This window comes from Rattus norvegicus, chromosome 3 (genome assembly GCF_036323735.1).
Source record: "Rattus norvegicus strain BN/NHsdMcwi chromosome 3, GRCr8, whole genome shotgun sequence".
NCBI lineage: Eukaryota > Metazoa > Chordata > Mammalia > Rodentia > Muridae > Rattus > Rattus norvegicus.
In genome coordinates this window covers 35,815,444-35,831,603 of record NC_086021.1, presented here as the reverse complement: position 1 = coordinate 35,831,603, position 16,160 = coordinate 35,815,444, and the positions used below count along the sequence as shown (strand labels likewise).

Below are 16,160 nucleotides of genomic sequence, written 5' to 3'. Positions count from 1 at the left end.
TTAAACATTTTTAGCGGCGGCTCCGGGTGCCGTGAAAACACCTCCCCGCTTCCCGCAACCGAACCCACCCGAGCCGGGGCGGCGCTCGGCCTGCGGTTCCGGACGGCCTCGGGGTCCCGCGTCCCTCCGCCCCAGCGGCCTCGTCGCTGTCCCTGGGCGCAGGAGAGCCCTCGGGCTCGATCCCAGCAGCCAGCCTTGCCCGGCCCCGCCCGGCCCGCCGTCCTCCCGCCCTGGCCGCCAAGACACAACAATGGCGAGCTGGGGAGCGCCGAGCAGGCCGCCCAGGCCGCAGCCCCGCGCCCGCCGCAGCGCACCGCCGTGGAGACAAAGCGCAACCCCGGCCCCGGCCCCGGCCCACCTGGTCTGCGTCCGCGCGCGACGGGCCCGGGCGATGGCGGTCGGGCGGCGGCCGGGCGCGGGGGCGGCGGATGGCGGCGGATTGCGCGGCGGCGGCGCGGGGCTCGGCGCTCTGCGCTCCTGCCTCCTCCTCCTCCTCCCGCTCCTCGGCGCTCGCTGGAGCCTCGGCGCTGTGGCTCGCCGCCGCCTCCCGCCCGTGCTCGGCTCCCCGCCCCCCGCCGCCGCCGCCTCCGCCTCCGCGCCGCCCCCGCCCGCCGCCCGCACGGTGGCCCGCGCAGCGCCCCCTGCTGCGCCGCCCCTGTCCCGGGAGGGAGGGAGGGAGGGAGAGAGAGAGAGAGGGAGAGAGGGAGGGAGGGAGAGAGCTTGGGGAGCGAGCTGGGCCGCGGTGCAGAGGGGCTGCGGAAGAGAGGGACCTAGAGAGAGGAGGCTCGACTGGAGAGGGGACGCGGTGCAGAGGGGCCTTGATGGACAAGGAGTCTAGGTGGAGATGGGACCTGAATGGAAAGACCTTGATGGAGCCTAGGTGGGGAGAGACCTTGATGGAGAAGGAACCTAGGTGGAAAGACCTTGATGGAGCAGGAGCCTAGGTGGAAAGGGACCTGGAGAAAACCCGGGTGCAAAGGGGCTGCAATGGAGAGGGCGGCTCAAATGGGGAAAAAGTAAAGGAACTGGATGGAGAGGGGCGCCCAGTGGCAAGATACATCTATAGAGATTCAGAGGGATCTTCGTGGAGAGAGGCTCCTGGTCAAGAGCGATCTCCGTAGAGAGTGGATCAGGATGGAGAGGGTCTCCTCGACGGGTGGGGGAGGGGCCCTTGAAAGAAGTCGGAATAGACTGGGAGGGGACCCCAGGGAGAGCTCTGAGGTGGGAATGAGAAGGGGTGTGGGGAATAAAGAGGACTCTGAAGAGGACTCAGCGCCCTAGAAGGCAGGGAATTCAGACCTGAGGCCTGGAAGGCCAGAGTTAAGGGAGGACTCAGAAAAGGGACTGGGCCTGGATCCTGCCTCCCACCACCCGCAGAGCTGCAGCGCCTCAGGACAGACCTTCTGAGGTCCCGCCTGTTCCGACCTGTTAGAATGTGACGAATCAAGAGGGAAACACGCAGAAGTAGCACATTGTTCCGTTCCATTACAACGTTTCCCTTCTGTAACAAGTGGACAGCATAGACACTTCAGCCCTTTTGTTTAAGAGGTGTAAACCACCCCTCTTGGGTGTGTATTCGTGTGAACGCAAAACAAAAGGTCTGGGAGAGTGAGAGAATGGCTCCCCTCGAGGTTACCTGTGGGGTGCTACCTTTGGAGAGTTCTCCTAGTGAGTCCACATACCCTGGCAATTAAAAATAAAATTCAAGAAACGAAAACGTGAATAAAAAAAATAGTTGGTGCTATAACTCAGTCGAACTTGTCGTTTCTATGCAAAAATGTAGGACCACAGGCATCTTAGGCATTTTCTGGAAGATACTAAAGCCCAGCTGCCCCTGGGCCCTATGTTAGCAGGCTGGGCTTGTGTGATTGAACGCCAACCCTGAAGCACTTATTACTGTGCCGATTAGCAGGTAAGAAAAAAAGAGGGACTAGGAGGATATATAGCTTTTCCAAGGCCCTGGAAAACACAAACAAAAAACGTCAATGGAATGTCAGGCCCAGTGCCTGGAGCTTGGGATTCTGGGTAGTTTTATAACTTTCTTATGCTTCTCCAACCTTACTGCTTTCTAGCCATGGCCACTTCTAGTATCTCCTCTTTAAGTTAAGCCTGCCAGCCCAGCCGGGAGGTGGAGGCACATACCTGTAATCTCAGCGCTGGAGGAGCTGAAGCAGGATTACTGTTAATTTGAGACCAGACTCAGCTACACAGTGAGCCTTAGAACAGCTAAGGCTATGCAGCAAGACCCTGTTTCAAAGATAAATAAGTCAAGCAGGATGTAGTAGTGTAGACAGGTGTGGAATCCCAGCACCTAGGAGAGAGAGGCAAGAGTCAGAAGTTCAAAGTCATCCTGAGCTACATATGGAGTTAGAGGCCAGTCTGGATGACAAGGTAGCTTCTGATGCCCCTGCCTCCACCTCCCAAGTGCAGATTACACATGTGTAGTTCACTCCGTGCTGAGAACCAAACGTAGGGCTTTGTATGGGCTAGGTCAACTGAGCTACAGCCCTCTGCCCCCAGCCCTGGATTCTCACTCAACCCTCACCAAGCACAAAAGATAGGCATTGATGCTCTTCCCATTGGGGAGGGAAGAAAGGCAGACTTGTAGCAGGCACAATAAAGCCACCTCCACCATCAGTGACACCCCGTTTTAACCCACGAGTTAGAATGGCCAAAGGGGACATTTCAGATAAGACTCAGTTAAGGGTTCTGGATTATTTGGGTGCCTCCAACATAAATAATCACCGAGTCTTTGTAAGAGCAGCTAAGAGGGGGGCCAAAGAGATGGGGACTTAATGGTCTTCTGGAGGACCCGAGGTTGGTTCTCAACACCCAGATCAGGCGTTCATAACCACCTATAACTCCAGCTCTAGGAGATCTGATGCACCCTTCTGTCCTCTTTGGTCTACTGCACACACACACACACACACACACACACACACGAATAGAAATGTTTTTAGAGAGAGAAAGATGGCTGATGAAGCAGAAGTCACTGTAGAGACAAATTTGGTGTTTTGGTTTCATTAAAAATTCCCAGCAGGAGCCTGGAGAGATGACTCAACCATTAAGAGCACTGACTGCTCTTCCAGAGGTCCTGAGTTCAATTCCCAGCAACCACATGGTGGCTCACAACCATCTGTAATGGGAACTGATACCCTTTTCTGGTGTGTCTGAAGAGAGTGACAATGTACTCACATACATAAAATGAATAAATCTTTTAAAATCATTTCCCAGCACCCAGCATGAAATACTATAAGACTACCTTGTAGTTTTAATCCCAGGTGTGGGGTACGCAAGGGGCTGCCTCAGAATGTCCGTAGCCGCTGACTGTGATTCGCCTTCTGCTCTGGCGGGCATGTGATTTTGCCAGCTACAGATAGTTTCTGGGAATTTGTGACTTTTGGAATCCTGGGGACTTTTTCAGAGGGTATATAAATGCTAGGGCCCCGAGAGGCTGAGTGAATTCTTACTTGGATGCCGGTTGCTGTCAATTGCTGTTGACCATGGTTTGTTAATTAGTCACACACCTAAAAGAAACATGGAGAAGTTAGCTATCTTGACTGGGAAGATCAAACAAGGAATTAATTCAACACCTCTAATCATCAGGAAGTAGTCTAACAATAACACCGCCCCCTTTTCGACCCCTGACTTTATTCAGGGATCTTTCCTTTCCTCTCTCTTCCCACTATCGTTCTCTGCTGTCTAGTAATAGGGGGTGAAACTGGGGGGGGGGCAGTGAATAAGTGGGGGGAAGAACCTACTAGCAAAGACTAGCTACACTGGGTCATTCAGTAACACATATATGGGCTTCAGGGGTTGATTAGAGGTAGAACACATACATGCATGCAGGAGCTCAGTTTTGATGCTAGTAGCCAAGAAAATAAAAATTGGAAATACATATGTTAGCCAAAGTTAGCAGCAACAGACCTGTAAACCCAAGAGTCTCAGGCAAGACGATTACAAATCCGAGGGTGAACTGGACTACATCATAAGTTCAGAGAAATTTAGTAAGACCATAAACAAGAAAAGAAACTGAGCTCAGGGCTGGAGAAATGAGGTAAAGGCCCTGTTGCCAAGTTATAAGAACTTTTAGTTCCACCCCTGGGCTCCACAAAGAAAGAAGTCCTGAAAGTTGTCCTCTGAAGTCCACGCTGCACACGACACGCACGCACACATGCACAGTCACGTTTAAAATGTTCTAGTATGCAAGGCCTCAGAGGAGTCACATGTCTTCAGTCCAGAAGCTGGTGTATTAGTGAAAGTTCAAAGTTCACCTCGTCTACATAGCAAGTTCCAAGACCACCCCACCAAAAAAAAAAAAAAAATTCTAGTGGACACATTTAGAAAATAAAAGGGAGATGTGTGGGGTTGTGCTGATGCCTGTGGTCTCAGGACATGATTACCACAATTTAAAAGCCACCCTTATTTACATAGAGGGTTCCAGGCCAGGGTTACACATAGCAAGACTTTACCCTCTACCCAAAATAATAAGAAGAAAGGAAGGTTTCACTTTTCAGGAGGAGGGCAGGAGTTTGTCATAGAACCCAGGGCCTTTTCCAGGCTGAACTACATTGCCGGTTCATGAAATGAAATTAAGTTTAGCTTTACAGCTGGCTGTATGCTTCCACAGGTCCCACATTCTCAGACTCAACCTGATGTGGATCAAAAAGCTTCAGAGAAGCCAGACTTGGTGGCTGGCTCACATCTGTAATCCCAACAGTGGTGGGGACTGAGGCAGGAAGATGACTGTGTTCAAGGTCAGCCTGGACTGCAGAAATTTCCAGGCCAGCCCAGACTATGGAGTGAGATCTTATCTCAAATTTATTATTATTATTATTATTATTATTATTATTATTATTATTATTAATTTTTTACAGTCCAGTCATTATCTCCATTCTGGGTCACCCTCTGTCTGCTCTACATCCCATACCTCCTCCCTGTCTCCAAGAGAATGTCCCCACCCCCAATCCCACCCTACTAGACCTCCCTACTCCCTGGGGCCTTGAGTCTCAAGAGGGCTAGGTACATCTTCCCTCAGTGAGGCCACTTATCTCAAATTTTAAAGAAGAAGAAGAAGAAAAGAGAGGGAACGGGAAAACTGTACCGTTTCTTGACACAAACAGACTTTCACTCCTGTCCTTATTCCCCAGGTAACTGGGGAGAGCAGCTATCACATGGTTCTTACGGTGTGATGGGTGGTATGAGTAATCAGAAGATTTAGGATACGGGAGGCTATGCATAGGTCAGAGGTCAATGGCTCGGCATTTTATACATGAGACTGGAGTATACTTGGATTCGGGGATTCTCTTTGATTTTACTTAATTAATTTATTTATTTTCATTTATTCATTCTGTTTTTTTCAAGACAGGGTTTCTCTGTGTAACCCCAGTTGTCCAGAACTTGATCCATAAAGGAGGCTGGCTTCAAACTTAGAGAACCACCCGTCTCTGCCTCCTGAGTGCGGGGATCAAAAGCATGCACCGCCACCGCCACCCCTACCCCGCCACCACCACCCCTACCCCACCACCACCACCCCTACCCCGCACAGAGTTCATCAGTCAGCCAGCCTAGCCAATCAGGAAGCTTCAGGTCCAGTGGGACGCAACTGAGTAAAATATATTTGACACAGCGCCCTGGCAGATATAGGCTGACACCATACCGTACCCCCTTCCCATGCAGACTCACACAGTCTTATCTTTTAATGCTCCACTCTCGAAACAAACCTTTAATCACTAGTTGAGTTTACTATGAACGACTCCCATTCTCCGTAGCTCTAGCTTGTGCTTGTCACATGTTGTCCTTATCAACGCCAACCACTGCTTCCTTTGAAATGAACCTCCTTATTCAGATACATGTCATTTTGAGGCAGGGTCTCGGGTTGTTCACAAATGTACCATGGAGCCAAGGATGACTGCGATCTCCTGCTTCCACCTCTCAGATGCTGGGACTGTAGGTGTGTCCCACCCCATCCATCTCTCAGATAGCTCTGCTTCAAACAAAAATGCTAACAATACAGTCCAAATATATGTACTGAGAAAAAAAAAGGGTAGGGATATTTGTTTGCATAACTAGACCGTCATATTTCTATAAGAGCAGAAATTTGTAGATGGCAAGTTAAAAAAAAAAAACACGCAAGTCTGCTGGGCATAGTTGTGCAAGACAGAGGCAAGTGGCTCTCTGGGAGTTCAAATCCAGCCTGGTCTACATAAGCAAGTTCTAGGAAAGTCAGAGCTATGTAGAAAGACATTTCAAAGATAAATAAAAAAGGAGGCTGGGTTTTGCAGTGTCTGCAGGGCCTGGTAAGGTCAATGCTATGTCAATAGTTGTCACACCACACTGCCTAGGAAGGAAGGCAGCCTGTGTTCCTGGCAGACATAAGCTTTGCCCCTGTGTTTCTCTATTTTTTTTTAAGATTTTATTTATTTATTATATATAATGTACACTCTAGCTGTCTTCAGACACACCAGAAGAGGGCATTGGATCTTACTACAGATGGTTGTGAGGCACCATGTGGTTGCTGGGATTTGAACTCAGGACCTCTGGAAGAGCAGTCCATGCTCTTAACCACTGAGCCATCTCTCCAGCCTGCCCCTGTATTTTTCTAGTCCTGGTCAGTTGACTGCTGATAGGGACCTGCAAGCATGGTCATTCCATTCCTTTGTGCCACGGAAGTGCCTTTCTCATACTGGCTGGTGTGTCTCACAGACTCCTTAAGAAATCTGTCCCCCGGGCTGAGGTTTAATTAATTATTTACACCATTTCATCAAGCCCGTTCCTAAGAAAACCGGCTTCTCGGCTGGCTGTGGAAACCTAGGGATGTAGATGACCACGGTGACTTGCATGGTTTCCCATCACTGCCTTGACTTGTGGGAAGGCACCAGCTGCTCTTCCCACCATTCCACTGGCAACACGGAGACAAATCATCGCTTGCTTTAAAATGGAATCTAGGATGTGGGGATAGCTCAGTGGGAAAAGTGGTTAGCACACGAGCGAGCACGAGGCCCAAGTTTGGATCTCCAGCATCCACTCAGCTGTTGAAGGGGCATGGCGGCCCTCCTGAAGCCCCAGCACTCAGGAGGTGAAGACACAAGGTCATCAGAGTCTGGCCAGCTCTCACCAGCAAGCCACCTGGCCAGACTCGCTGGGCTCGCAACCTCAGTTGTTCAGTGAGGTACCCCACCTCAGAATAATGTGGGGCAGGGCGTGGTGACACACATCTTTCAACCCAGGAGTTCCGGTCATGTAGGGCTGCATAAGGAAACCATGTTTAACAAGGAAACAGACTGATGGAGCAAGACGCCTGATGTCAATCTCTGGCTTTCACAGACATGTGTACACACGTGTGCACACGCAAACTTGCAAACACTGGTACATGCACACACACACATACACATGCAGGAAGAAAGGAAAGAAAGAAGAAAGAAGGAAAGAAGGAAGGAAGGAAAGGAAGGAAGGAAGGAAGGAAGGAAGGAAGGAAGAAGTTAATTGCTTTAAAATAGAAACATCCAGGAAGTAGCAGCTGGGTCACAGAATTGTTTCCGGGAAGTAGAAGCTGGGTCACAGAATTGTTTCCAGGAAGTAGCAGCTGGGTCACAGAATTGTTTCCAGGAAGTAGCAGCTGGGTCACAGAATTGTTTCCAGGAAGTAGCAGCTGGGTCACAGAATTGTTTCCAGGAAGTAGCAGCTGGGTCACAGAATTGTTTCCGGGAAGTAGCAGCTGGGTCACAGAATTGTTTCCGGGAAGTAGCAGCTGGGTCACAGAATTGTTTCCGGGAAGTAGCAGCTGGGTCACAGAATTGTTTCCGGGAAGTAGCAGCTGGGTCACAGAATTGTTTCCGGGAAGTAGCAGCTGGGTCACAGAATTGTTTCCGGGAAGTAGCAGCTGGGTCACAGAATTGTTTCCGGGAAGTAGCAGCTGGGTCACAGAATTGTTTCCAGGAAGTAGCAGCTGGGTCACAGAATTGTTTACTGAGGTATCACTCAGAAGTTGCTCAACACATGTTTCATGATTTTTTTTTCTGTACACAGTACTGGGGAGTGAATGGAACCCTGGACATTGGGCCTCAGAAGGCAAACGCTGTACTTGCGCGCCACACACAAGCCTCTATTTTGTGGCTGTTGAATGATGGCGTCCTCTTCCCAAGCTTACTACAAGCCCAGTTCTGCTCAGCCCTTTCCGTACACCATCTCCCTGAGCAATGAGCCGTGGCCACCAGAGCACAAAGCCTCGGGTAGCAGCCATGTCTAAAATGGAGGCCAAACCCAGAGAAGCACTCAAGACTGTACTCGTTCTTATTTTATTTTGTGACCAAGTCTCCTGTAGCCCCTTAAACTTGCTATGTAGTCAAATATGACCTCGAACCCCTGATTTCCCTTCCATGTCCCAGTGCTGGAATTACAGGTCAGGCCACAACGCCCATTTTAGTGGTGTTTTAAGGTCACTAATTTTAAAATCAAAAGGGGTGGCATATACCTGCCACCCTGACTACAGAATGGACAACAAACCAGACTGTCTCTAGACATCTCAAATCACTGTGGAGGACACACGACTGAGCAGACTCAGCACTGTCCTCCCAGGAGCCTCTCTGCAGCGATGCCTCGGCCGAGCGGGTCAGGGTGATAATGGTTGTCTAGGTTACTTCTCAAGGACTTGAAGGCTATTTCTGTGGAAACTACAGGTGCTTTTCTGGGGCCTGGGCAAGTGTCTGCTGGTGACTTCTTTGATCCAGGGGGTTGAAAGCTCTGCCCTAAGATTACACTTAGGCCTCCATTTTCTGCACTTGTATCCAATGAGGAGTCTCAGAGGCTGATTATGCACGCAAAGACCACTGCGGCACCTCACCTCCAGATGACAGACACTCAAACCGCTGCGCCTCTTTATCCCATAAATACCCTTCATCCTGTCCTCGGGGGAGGCAGATTTGAGTAATGCTTCCCCTCTCCACGATTGGCTGCCTCCTGCATAAAGCCTCACTGGCTTCTGCAAACCCAGTCTTTTCGATGACTGGCTTCCTGCCCGGCATGCCCTGGGTCAGTGACACAGTAAGATCCTGCCCTGTGGTGTCTGATGTCAAAGCTTCTGCTCTTAGCCACGGGGCCAGACTGAATGCATTTTCTGGCACAGATTGAGGCATACACGAGGAGGAAGATTAAATGCAGGCTGGAGGTGTAGCTCAGGGGTAGCGTGCTTGCCTAGCATATGTGAGGCCTTGGATTCAGTCTTCAGCACACCTATTACCAGAGTTCTCAGGACAAGGGCCTGGGCCCTGGGAGTCCTTGCAAGATAGGCTCAGCCACTCATCAACAGGCCAATTAAACACACACACAGACATGCAGAAGTGGGAAGGGAGAAAGGTTTACTCAACATGGCCATATTGGGAAGAGCAACATGTAGGTTCAGTGACTTGCTCTCTCTAGCTCAGGATCTTGACATGAGGTTTAAATACAGGGCCCTAAGTCAACCCGTGGCCCTACTCATCACTGACCCACTGTTGCCCCAGTCCTTCCTGCAAGGTGCTCTGCCAAGTTGTATGAAACCTCTTCCTGAGAGACAGGCTCCCCCACCTCCCCACCCTGCACGCTGGTCAGCCAGCACCAGGGGTCAGCCTGTCCTGCTCTCTGCACTGGATTCCCTGGGAAACTGCAATCTCTTGGTGACTGTTGTGTCAACAGTCTGATTGTCACAGGAAAGGTACAAGGTCCCTTTAGAGTATCTTTGTGCCTTCTAGCCCAGTTACAAAGTTTTACAAAGGAATATTTAAGGAAAGTTTGTAAAGACATCCAGGTCACTAAGCTGATCTTATGACTCTGTCATAACTTCCCAAGTGCAAGCTGGGCTTGAGATAGTCCAGCCGCCTGGATATAGCAGCCAAAGGCAGGATGGTGTGTGTACTTTGTCACTGGTCCACAGTCACAAAGGATGAATGCTGCTGTGAGACAGGTCTTCCACACCCCAGTGGACACCAAGCACAATCACCACAGGGGGGATGACAAAACAGGGTGGCCCAGGTGTGCATCAAGGATAATGAGAGAACAGGGTTCTCGGGGCCATGTCCCCATAGGTCGGGGGCCCGAGGAGTTCAATTCAGAGCTGTGAGCAATGGCTTTTCCCAGATGCTCGGCCAGCCCTAGCCTCAGCTCTCAGAGGATGTTACAGGCTCCAGTATTTTCAAAGGAGAATTAACCAGTGAAATGCCAGTTTGGCTAAGTCTCAGGCCAGACGTCTGGAATGTTTCTGGCCTTGTTGACTTCTTCAGCCTCATCTCTTGCCTGTTTCCTTTTTACCCACAAGGCTTTCCTTCACCTCTGGACCTCTGCTGGTGTGAATCCTTCCCATTCCCTTTGCATGGATGCGTCTTACTCACCCCTCCTTCAGACTCAGCTTTTGCAACAGTTCCCAGTGGGTGCCCATCTCCAAATCACCACTGTAGGATTTTCTGACCTCCCTCCCTTGGTCCCCACTTAACTGCTTAGGAGATGGGAAACAGCAGTCTGGTAGTGTGCACTGGAGAAAGAGGAGGTGGTGTTGTGACGCCATGTCCATTGTTTATTAGGGTTTAGGCATCCTTTTGAACATGTTGATACAAACTCACTTGACCGTCACAAAAACCTAGAGTTAGCTTCTGTTAATACCTTCATTCTAAAGAAAATATCGCAGGAAAGGGTTACAAGCCTTGCTTGAAATAGCTAAGAATGTATGTTCAGGGCCTGGCCTCAACCCAGGCAATCTGTCTCCAGGGCTTATACACACATTTGCCAGGCGCCTGCCTCTCGACAGACAATAAAAGGAAAGTCTGCAAAGTGAGTGCTACTACCCTGGGGAGGTACAAAGGGATCCTCTGGGATAAAAGAGGGAAACATGATCTTTCTATTTCTGACTATCTGATCTTAAAAAAAAAAACCCACTTCAGTAATATGCATTATACAGACTGACCAAGGACCCTCACCTCAGCTGAGGGTCAATCTGTGTAAATCCATATTAGTACAATTTAATTTTGTTCTGACTTCCTCAAAGAACCAAGCAGGCATCAGTTGCAGTGCTCGCTAAGTGGCTCAATGCCCTAAGCATTTCTGTCCTATTTAAACGAATGCTCATAGAGTGCACGAATTTTTAAAGAGTCACATTCATGAGGGTGTGGTGATGCTCGCCGAAATCCCAGAACTAAAGGGGAGGAGACAGAAAGACAGAAAGATCAGTTCAAGATCCTCGGAAACACAAAAAGTTCAAGCTAGGCTTTATGAGACCCTGTCTCAGAAAATCAAACAAGCAAACAAAAAAAGATTCACCCAGTGTACTACGCATGGGTCACCAAAACCAGGAAAAGAACAGCCCGCAACGCCCCAGCCTTTTCGCGCATGCCCACGTCCGCGCAGTCACGGGGCAGAGGGTGGGGCCTTGTAGTAGCGTCCCTTTCCTTTCCCCTCTTGGTTTCTTGAGGGGTGAGGGTGGGGCAGAGATTTGCTGCCTCACATTGTGATTGGACAAGCTATGATCGGGGTAAGCGATTGGGTGAAGTTTCCGCCTCTCTCCCAGAAGCCTGCTCCGATTGGCTGAAATGCAGCAACGTGCTGTGAGGTCATCCGTACTGCGACGTCCGTCTAGCTGTGGGGCTGACTGAACGTTCCCCGTGCCTATCGGCTGCTGTACGGTCCTGGTCTCCTGAGATCCGGTCGCCGTGGGTTTGCTTGTGTTTGGACCCCAGGCTTGGTGACTTAGTAAGCAGATGGGAGCAGCCAGTCTCCTGCAGATACAGGACATTGAGAGGTTTGTCTTGTGTTTCAGAGACAGGGTTTCTCACTCAAGCCGCTCTCAGTCCCGGCAGCGAGCTCCAGTCATCCTCCTGTCTCCGCCTTCCCAGCTCTGGAGTTTGCCACGATGCATGGTGCTGGTGATTGAAATCACGTCCTCATGCTTTCACGGCAAGCCGTTTTCCCACCGAACTCTTTCCTTAGACCCACTAGTCAAAGGCCAATTGCTAACAGCCTTCTAGGCCTTGTTAACCGGTCTCTGGTGGCAAGAGAGGAACTTGAAGGAAAGTGTGACCAGTCGAAGTCTTTGCAAAGTTGGTCCGAAGCAAATCCGTTCCCAAATACATTTTGCTGTTGATTTCGTGTGGTTTTTTTTTTTTTCCTCCAAAACAAGATTTCTTTGTATAGCCCTGGTTGTCCTGGAACTTGTGCTGTAGACTAGGCTGCCCTTGAATTCACAGAGGTCCGGCTGCCTCCGCCTTCCAGGTGCTGCCCTCTTCTGACCTTCAAAAGCACCAGTCATGAATACAAGGCACATGTATACATACAGGCAAAATACTCATGCACATAAAATATAATAATAATGATATCGTCATCATCATTTCGAGGATCCCGAGATAAGGGGTGATTCTGGATGATCCCAGTGGAATCCTTGGATCTGACCACAGTGGCAGAGGTGATGGTTGTGCCCTTGGAATATGGGGAAGGGACCATGAGCTAAGGGACTGAAGATACTTAACATTTGAATCTCTTCAGGAGCAGGCTGAATGCAAGAAGCCTGGTGTCAGAAGTTAGGGGCTCGGGGAGGGATAGAGGGCGGGGTCACAAATGGCCTGAGAAAAAATGTGAAGATATCACTTCTTCCAAAAACTAATTTTATGTGCATTGGTGTGAGGGTGTCAGATCCTCTGAAACTGGAGTTACAGACAGTTGTGAGCTTCATGTAGGTGCTGGGAGTTGAACCCAGATCCTTGGAAGAACAGCCAGTGCTCTTAACCACTGAGCCATTTTTTCCCCCCAAGACAGGATTTCCCTGTGTAGCCCTGGTGCTCCTGGAACTTGCTTTGCAGACCAGCTACCCTTAAACTCAGAGATCCACCTGCCTCTGCCTCCTGGGATTAAAGGTGTGGGACACCTCGGGCCAACCTGTAAAAAAACAAAACAACAGAAAGCAGCAACAAAACCGTAGCAGAAATAAAACAGTCTGTGGAGGATCTGAAATTCCGTATCAGTGAGTGTTGAAGGCTGGCAAAGCCAGGCTGCCACAAGTCAGCAGAGAGGGCTCTACACAGATGCTGCAGATGACACTGGCATGTGCTGTCACCAAAAGTAAGACATTTGTTTTGATTTTGAGACAGAGTCCTACTCTGTAGCCCAGGCTAGTATTGAACCCATAGCAATCTTCTTGCCAGCCTCAGCTCCACCTTGGTCTACATGAGGCCGTGTCTCCAAACAAAATCCCATTTCAACTAGATAAATATTTGCAACAAACTAGAGTCAGATGCAGTGGGACAGAGACAGGAGGATTGAGAGTTTGAGGCCAGCCTGGGCTACAAAAGGAAATTTCTCTAACAAAACCAAACTACCGAGGGGGGAATGAATATATATATATGGAGACAGAAAGAGAGAGAGAGAGAGAGAGAGAGAGAGAGAGAGTTAGTTTCTCTGTGTAGTCCTGGCTGTCCTGACTTACTCTGTACACCAGGCTGGCCCTGAACTCACAGAGTTCTGTCTTCCTCTGCCTCCCAAGCACTGGGATTAAAGACGTGTACCACCACTACCCAGCTAAGGTACTTTTTTGTTGCTGTGATAAAACACCATGACCAGGGGTTGGGGATTTAGCTCAGTGGTAGAGCGCTTGCCTAGCAAGTGCAAGGCCCTGGGTTTGGTCCCCAGCTCTGGAGAAAAAAAAAACAAAAAACACCATGACCAAAGCAACATATAGAAGGAGCTTGTTTGTGCTTACGGCTCTAGCCTCTGAGTGTTTGCATGTATGTAGACGTGTGTGTGTGTGTGTGTGTGTGTGTGTGTATGTGTGTGTGTGTGTGTGTGTGTTGTGGAGGCCTGAAGTCGACGTTGAGATTTTCCTCCATCAACTTCCATTTTATGCACTGAGGTGGGGTCTCTCACTGTCTCACTGAATCGGCAGTGCTCCTGTTCTGACTAGTCTAGCCAGCTGGTTTGTCCCTGGGATCCCCCCTGGCCTTTTACCTGAGTTCTGAAGATTTTTTTTTAAATAATTTATTTATTTGTATACTGTACACTGGAGCTGTCTTCAGACACACCAGAAGAGGGCATCAGATCCCATTACAGATGCTTCTGAGGTGGTTGCTGGAAATTGAACTCAGGACCTCTGGAAGAGCAGTCAGTTCTCTCTCTCTCTCTCTCTTTTTTTTTTTTTTTTTTTTTGGTTCTTTTTTTCGGAGCTGGGGACCGAACCCAGGGCCTTGCGCTTCCTAGGCAAGCGCTCTACCACTGAGCTAAATCCCCAACCCCTTAATCAGTTCTCTTAACTGCTGAGCCATCTCTCCAGCTCCCAGGTTCTAGGGAATCTTAACTCTGGTCTTTTGCCTTTTCAGCAAATCCTTTCTTCATCAAGTCATCTCCTCAACCCAAGAGTAAAACTGTCTCTTCTTACTCCCTTTGAGGCGAGATCTGTGGTTTGTATCCATGCATGGGATGTTCCCCTACCCACTCCCCTAGCCTGTTCTTCTCTCCTCATCCTAGGGAAGATCTCAGCCCAGGCTAGATGTCCAGGAACCCTTCCCTTACCCCATGCCTTTCCTGACTCCGACCTCCTTGGAAATGCTGCCATGTAAAGCTCTGGAAGAAATCACACACACACACACACACACACACACACACACACACACACACACACACCCCAGGACCTCAACACCTTCCTGGGTCAGTGTTCCTGGCTGGATGCAGACTGGCACTTACCCAGGGTCCCCTGCCTTTAATACTTGTCCCACCCATGATGGGATTCCAACGGCCTTCCATACAGAGCGTTTACATCTTACCCTGCCCTGCACCTCATTTCTGATCAGGGACTTCCTTGCCATCCAGGTTCTATGCAACGTCCTGCTACTTCTCCAGACATCAAGTCTAGACATCTAGACCGTTACTAGTGTGTCCTGCAGCGCCCTCACCTGCCTTCAATAAATTTCCAGCAGACAATCACCTTTTTTCGGTTCTGGGGAGACAATTGCTGTGCTATACCTGAAGATGGCCAGCAGGGGGTGCCACAAGGTCTGTATTTGTTCCAGTTGCAGTCAGTCATCTGTAGCCAGCACTGGCTCTGAAGATCTGGAAGGAGGGTACTTCACCGGAATACTGAGACTGGGTACAGAGAGGAATTCAGAGAATATTGATTGAGCTGAGTATGATCTAGACATGGCCTAGAAGTTTAAATTCAATAAGATACTGGTACTAACTCAGGAGGCTCTTTGTCTTGTTTTATTTGTAATGTTTCCAGTGTTTATTACATTGCGAGGATTAGGGCTAGGGTTTGGGTACTGGTACTTTAGTTTACTAGAGACACTGTAACAAAGTACTACAGGCTGGGTAGCTTAACGGCTAGAAATGTATCGCCTCACAGTTTTGAGGATCAGAGGTCTAAAGCTAAGGTGTGAAGACACAGGGAAGGGCTATCTAGGTCTGGCCCCTCCCTCCCCTCTGGCCCCTCCTCCCCTCTGGCTCCTCTCTCCCGTCCGTGCCCTCCCTCTTGTCCTGCCCCGCCCTCCCATCTGGCCACGCCTCTCGGTAACCTCTGACTCTTATTCCTTTCCTTGTGAATGCATGGCTGCCACCTTCTGTCTGCACAGACCCCTCTTCCTGTGCCTTCATGTGCTCTTCTCTCTGCTCGGAACCCTCCCTGCCCGCCCCACCGCGTGTGTGTTTTCAGTTGACTCTATTTTTTTTTTTTTTTTTTTTGAGGCGAGGTTTCTCAGTGAACCTGGACTTCAGCATGTCAGCCTGACTGTGGCCAGCATGCCTCCTGTCTCTGTCCCCCAGGGCGGGATTGCAGATGCACACTACTGCTCCTGGCTTTTACACGGGTGCCAAAGGGGCTGACCTCAGTTCCTCACACTTGCGAGTAGCGCTCCCAGTTCCTAATTTCACCCGTTCTGTTTGCTAGGTCTGGGGCTCAAACCCTGGGCCTGGTGTAAGCTGTGGTTTGCTTGTTTGTTTTCTGGGTTTATTTATTTATTTTTTATTTTATTTATTTATTTATTTATTTATTTATTTATTTATTTATTTATTTATTTATTTATTTATTTTTGGAAACCAGGGCCTTGTGCTTGCTAGGTAAGCGCTCTACCACTGAGCTAAATCCCCAACCCCTATTTTTTTTTCTTTTTCTTTTTTCGGAGCTGGGGTTTTTGTTTTGTTTTGTTTTTTTTTTTTTA

General features: G+C 49.4%; 1 protein-coding gene and 1 long non-coding RNA gene across 10 annotated transcripts in view; one reads left to right on the top strand and one right to left on the bottom strand.

Moving 5' to 3' along the window:
• The window catches only part of Prrc2b (proline-rich coiled-coil 2B), an 85,838-nt gene extending 85,251 nt beyond the window's left edge, over positions 1-587 (bottom strand). For 4 of the 9 annotated variants that reach the window (XM_006234005.3, XM_039104756.2, XM_039104755.2 and 1 more), the window contains exon 1: positions 359-587. The gene's annotated coding sequence lies outside the window, so the exon portion shown is untranslated. Of the gene's footprint in view, positions 1-68; positions 227-358 lie in introns of those variants that run through there. The other 5 variants (XM_039104757.2, XM_039104759.2, XM_039104758.2 and 2 more) reach the window with 2 other exon arrangements.
• Positions 588-10,947: 10,360 nt separating this feature from the next.
• LOC120101521 (uncharacterized) lies at positions 10,948-15,921 on the top strand. Its single transcript, XR_005502079.2, has 3 exons — positions 10,948-11,764; positions 14,328-14,408; positions 14,818-15,921. It is a non-coding gene; the product is annotated as an uncharacterized LOC120101521 (long non-coding RNA).
• The last annotated feature ends 239 nt before the right edge of the window (positions 15,922-16,160 follow it).